At 51.2% G+C, this 6,000-nt stretch overlaps 1 protein-coding gene across 1 annotated transcript in view; it reads left to right on the top strand.

Annotated features, from left to right (window-relative positions):
* Positions 1-759: 759 nt before the first annotated feature.
* RAB11FIP5 (RAB11 family interacting protein 5) overlaps positions 760-6,000 on the top strand; it is a 140,314-nt gene continuing 135,073 nt past the window's right edge. The window contains exon 1 of the mRNA XM_040335558.1: positions 760-958. The gene's annotated coding sequence lies outside the window, so the exon portion shown is untranslated. The remainder of the gene's footprint in view (positions 959-6,000) is intronic.

Below are 6,000 nucleotides of genomic sequence, written 5' to 3'. Positions count from 1 at the left end.
GTAAGACGGTTGTGTTGTATGGCCGGACTCTGCATTAGTCGGGGGGTTTTGTTGTATGGCCGGGCTCTGCATTAGCAGGACGGTTCTGTTGTATGGCCGGGCTCTGCATTAGTCGGACGGTTCTGTTGTATGGCCGGGCTCTGCATTAGCCGGACGGTTTTGTTGTATGGCCGGGCTCTGCATTAGCCGGACAGTTCTGTTGTATGGCCGGGCTCTGCATTAGTAAGACGGTTGTGCCATGATTAGGCGGTAGTTGAGTCGTTGTGTCATATGGCCAGGCTCTGCATTAGTCAGAGAGTTCTGTTGTATGGCCGGGCTCTGCATTAGTCAGAGAGTTCTGTTGTATGGCCGGGCTCTGCATTAGTCAGAGAGTTCTGTTGTATGGCCGGGCTCTGCATTAGTCAGAGTTCTGTTGTATGGCCGGGCTCTGCATTAGACGGAGGGTTGTGTTGTATGGCCGGGCTCTGCATTAGTCGGACGGTTGTGTTGTATGGCCAGGCTCTGCATTAGCAGGACGGTTCTGTTGTATGGCCGGGCTCTGCATTAGTCGGACGGTTGTGTTGTATGGCCAGGCTCTGCATTAGCAGGACGGTTCTGTTGTATGGCCAGGCTCTGCATTAGCAGGACGGTTGTGTTGTATGGCCGGGCTCTGCATTAGCCGGACGGTTGTGCCATGATTAGGCGGTAGTTGAGTGGTTGTGTCATATGGTTAGGCTCTGCAATAGTCGCATGGTTGTGTTATATAGCTGAGCTCCTCCTCTCTCCCCCCTCCTCCTCTCTGAACACAGAAGAAAGTTAGTTTGCAGCAGATCTGCAGGAGCCGCCTGGTCTCACCCTTGTGCTGGGAGTGCAGACAGACAGACAGAGAGGATCCCCTCCCAGGACAGACATCTCTGGGGTTTCCTCACCGACCAGCATTACAAAGCCCCCCCCCTGCACCATGAGTGTCAGCTGAGAGGTAAGCAGCCCTGTGTTGGTTTTTCCTGCATGCCTCTTCTCTATCAGACATCTGCCTGTGCTGCATTGGCCGGGCTGGGCTGCTCTGCAGTGGCTGCAGGATGGGGGGCTCTGCTCTGCAGTGGCTGCAGGATGGGGGGCTCTGCTCTGCAGTATCCTCCATAGCTGTGTGCTGTGCAGAGCTCCTTGTGATCACATCTGCAGGGATGGGGGATGGGGGGTGACTTTGCATTGTCTTGCTGGCTTTGCCTGCTGCTTTTTTAAAATGTTTATTATCCTATAGGAAGGAGCCCCTCCAATCTCGGTGTCTTCTCCTCGATCGGGGGGGCCACGGTTGGGTTGTCGGGGGCCCGACTCCATCCATAAGTGACAGTTCAGTGTTGGGTGGAGTTCGGCAGGCTGAGTCATTCACTGGCTCTTTCCATCGCCCGGGGACTCCAGGATCGCGCTCTCCCAGTTCCCGGCTGTGTTCCGCCCACTTTGGAATTTTTGACAATTTTTTTTTAATTTCTTTTTTGTTTTTTTTATAATTTTCAGGATACAAAATAAAACCCCAGCAGATCAAAGCTGGCCATACACGTTCCCACTGGATTGTACAATCTCTTCTATGGTGGCCATACACGTTCCCACTGGATTGTACAATCTCCTCTATGGTGGCCATACACTCTATGACCGGATTGTACAATCTCCTCTATGGTGGCCATACACTCTATGACCGGATTGTACAATCTCCTCTATGGTGGCCATACACTCTACGACCTGATTGTACAATCTCCTCTATGGTGGCCATACACTCTACGACCTGATTGTACAATCTCCTCTATGGTGGCCATACATGCTACGACCGGATTGTACAATCTCCTGTATGGTGGCCATTAGGGATGAGCTCCGGTGTGTTCGCACACTCCACGTGCAGAGCCCGCCAGGAAGTCGGCACCCGCGCTGCGCTAATCACAGCCAGGCAGACATTTCCCGATCTCTGCAGCCGAGCATCGGGAAATGTCTCCCTGCCTGCGATTAGCGCAGCGCGGGTGCCGACTTCCTGGCGGGCTCTGCACGTGTTCTATGCGAACACGCCGGAGCTCATCCTTAGTGGCCATACACTTTACGACCGGATTGTACAGTCTCCTCTATGGTGGCCATACACTCTACGACCGGATTGTACAATCTCCTCTATGGTGGCCATACACTCTACGACCGGATTGTACAATCTCCTCTATGGTGGCCATACACTCTACGACCGGATTGTACAATCTCCTCTATGGTGGCCATACACTCTGCGACCTGATGGCACAGTCTCCTCTATGGTGGCCATACACTCTGCGACCTGATGGCACAGTCTCCTCTATGGTGGCCATACACTCTGCGACCTGATGGCACAGTCTCCTCTATGGTGGCCATACACTCTACGACCTGATTGTACAATCTCCTCTATGGTGGCCATTAGGGATGGGCTCCGGCGTGTTCGCACACTCCACGTACAGAGGCTGCCAGGAAGTCGGCACGGCGCTGCACTAATCACAGGCATTGAGACATTTTCCTAAAGCACAGCTGCAGAAATCGTGAAATGTCTCACTGCCTGAGATTAGCGCAACGCCGTGCCGACTTCCTGGCGGGCTCTGCACGTGGAGTGGGTGAACACGCTGGAGCTCATCCCTAGTGGCCATACATGCTACAACTGAGGATGAGCTCCGGCGTGTTCGCATAGAACACGTGCAGAGCCCGCCAGGAAGTCAGCACCCGCGCTGCGCTAATCACAGCCAGGCAGACATTTCCCGATCTCTGCAGCCAAGCATCGGACAATGTCTCCCTGGCTGTGATTAGCGCAGCGCGGGTGCTGACTTCCTGGCGGGCTCTGCACGTGTTCTATGCGAACACGCCGGAGCTCATCCTTCGCTACAACCTGATTGTACAATCTCTTCTATGGTGGCCATACACTCTACGACCTGATTGTACAATGTCCTCTATGGTGGCCACCAGGGATGAGCTCCGGCGTGTTCTCAGAGCTCACCAGGAAGTCGGCACTGCGCTGCTCTATTTACAGGTAGGGAGACAGTGTCCCGATGTGCGGCTGCAGAAATCGGGAAATGTCTCACTGCCTGTTATTGGCACAGTTCGGACTTCCTGGTGGGCTCTGCACGTGGGCTTTGCGAACACGCCGGAGCTCATCCTTGGTGGCCATACACTCTACGACCTGGTTGTAGAATCTCCTCTATGGTGGCCATACACTCTATGACCTGATGGCACAGTCTCCTCTATGGTGGCCATACACTCTATGACCTGATTGTACAATCTTCTCTATGGTGGCCATACACTCTACGACCTGATTGTACAGTCTCCTCTATGGTGGCCATACACTCTACGACCTGATTGTACAGTCTCCTCTATGGTGGCCATACACTCTACGACCTGATTGTACAGTCTCCTCTATGGTGGCCATACACTCTACGACCTGATGGCACAGTCTCCTCTATGGTGGCCATACACTCTACGACCTGATGGCACAGTCTCCTCTATGGTGGCCATACACTCTACGACCTGATTGTACAGTCTCCTCTATGGTGGCCATACACTCTACGACCTGATTGTACAGTCTCCTCTATGGTGGCCATACACTCTACGACCTGATGGCACAGTCTCCTCTATGGTGGCCATACACTCTACGACCTGATGGCACAGTCTCCTCTATGGTGGCCATACACTCTACGACCTGATTGTACAGTCTCCTCTATGGTGGTCATACACTCTACGACCTGATTGTACAATCTCCTCTATGGTGGCCATACACTCTACGACCTGGTTGTGCAATCTCCTCTATGGTGGCCATACACTCTACGACCTGATGGCACAGTCTCCTCTATGGTGGCCATACACTCTACGACCTGATTGTACAGTCTCCTCTATGGTGGCCATACACTCAAAGATCTGAGGCCCCCCATTCACACCTAGCAGGTTTTCTTGTGAATGAAGCGGATAGGCTGCCCTTCGCGCAGCAAAGTAGCTCATGTCACTTTTTTCACCATTTTTATCATTATACAGGATTTATATAGCGCCAACAGTTTAACAACATGAGCGCAGACAGTACAGTTACAATACAATGTGGTACAAGAGGAATGGGAGGGCCCTGCTCGTTGGAGCTTGCAATCTAAAAGGAGGGGGTCAGTTGATACAAAAGGTAATGGCTGTGGGGGATGGGCTGATGGAGAAAGTAAAAACATTGGGGGGTTGGTTTACAAAAGACTGCAAAATCTGGTGCAGCACTTCTTAGAAACCAATCAGCTTCCAGGGTTTTCTTGTCAAAGTTTAATTGAACCAGCTGAAGTTAGAAGCTGATTGGATTTTGCACTCTCAAATTTTAGAAAATCAGCCCCATAGAAGCCGGATAGGCCTTTTTAACCATTTCCTGCCAGCCCACCTTCAAATGACGGCTGGGTGGACGTCAGATGATGGCCGCCCAGAACGACCGCTCTCGCGCCCTTCACGGCGGCGCCGTGTTGTTGGGACATGGCACGACCCTGATCTGTGTAAAGAGCCACGGCTCTTTAACCATGTGATCAGCTGTGACCAATCATAGCTGGTCACATGTAAACACGGGGATGCCGGTAATCGATCGATCAGCGGCATCTCCTCACAGGGGACAGCTAAGTATGTAATCGGGGCACTGATCATCAGTGCCCTGTTTACAATGAAGTGTCTACCAGTGCCACAACGATTGCCCACCTCTGCCAGCAATAAGTGCCACTAAAAGTGCCCACAATCAGTGCCCACAAGTGATGCCAGTCAGAGCTGGCAATTAGTGCTGCCCACCAATGCTGCCTATCTGTGCCACCCACCAGTGCTACATATCAGTGCCCATAAGTGTGGCATATTCGTGCCGCCTCATCAGTGCCCATAAGTGCGGCATATTCATGCTGCCTCATCAGTGTGGCATATTTGTGCCGCCTCATCAGTGCTTACCTCTGCCAGCGATAAGTGCAAGCAATCAGTGCCCACAAGTGATGCCAGTCAGAGCTGGCGATTGGTGCTGCCCACCAATGCTACCCATCAGTGCTGCTTATCCTTGCCACCCACCAGTGCTACATATCAGTGCCGCCTCATCAGTGCAGCATATTCGTGCCGCCTCAACAGTGCCCATAAGTGTGGCATATTCGTGCCGCCTCAACAGTGCCCATAAGTGTGTCATATCTGTGCCGCCTCAGTGCCCATAAGTGCCGCCTCATCAGTGCCCATTGTGTGAAGAAAATGATAAAAATGTAACATGGTTACAGTGTAGCATGACCGCTCAATTGTCATATAAAGTGTGACAGCGCTGAAAGCTGAAAAAATGCCCTGGGCAGGAAGGGGGTGCCCAGTAGATAAGTGGTTTAAAGAGAAGGGTTTTCTGGGATAGTCTAAAGATGGATAGACTAGGGGACAGTTGGACAGATTGGGGTAGGGAGTTCCAAAGGATGGGAGAAGCTCTGGAGAAGTCCTGGAGCCTAGACAAGGGAGCTAGAGAGCAGAAGATTGTGAGGACTGAAGAGAGCGTCTTGGTTGGTATTTGGAATGTTTTTTTGTATAGATTTTTGTGTTTTTTAAAAGTGCATTTTTGTCGTTTGGGGTGTCGTTGGCGACTGGGGATTTAAAATACAAACCGCTTTTCATACTGTGTGCAAAGAGACGCGATTATGCATGCCTTCTAACGAACGTTCAGGTGTGATTGTCTGCGCCGGATAGAACAATCCCATTTATTGCCGTTAACAATGAATGAGATCGTGAAATACAACTCGCATTTCGTAATGTGCGCGAAAAATGCGTCGTGCTCACGCTCTATTGAGTGCTCAGGTGTGATTGAGCCTGATAGATAAATCCATCACAGGATCAGATAATATGATACGATCTATGGATTATTGAGAAGACTTGTATGGCGTCATCGATTTATGCCTATGGAGTAAAACCGATCAGTTTTAATCAAAAATGTTCTGATCAGTCCTGATGGAGAACCCAATTGTAGGAAAGCAGATAATTCAATGTGATTGTTCGGTGTATGACACATCAAGCAAA

This window comes from Rana temporaria, chromosome 1 (genome assembly GCF_905171775.1).
Source record: "Rana temporaria chromosome 1, aRanTem1.1, whole genome shotgun sequence".
Taxonomy (NCBI): Eukaryota; Metazoa; Chordata; class Amphibia; order Anura; family Ranidae; genus Rana; species Rana temporaria.
This window is presented reverse-complemented; position numbering and strand designations above follow the sequence as displayed.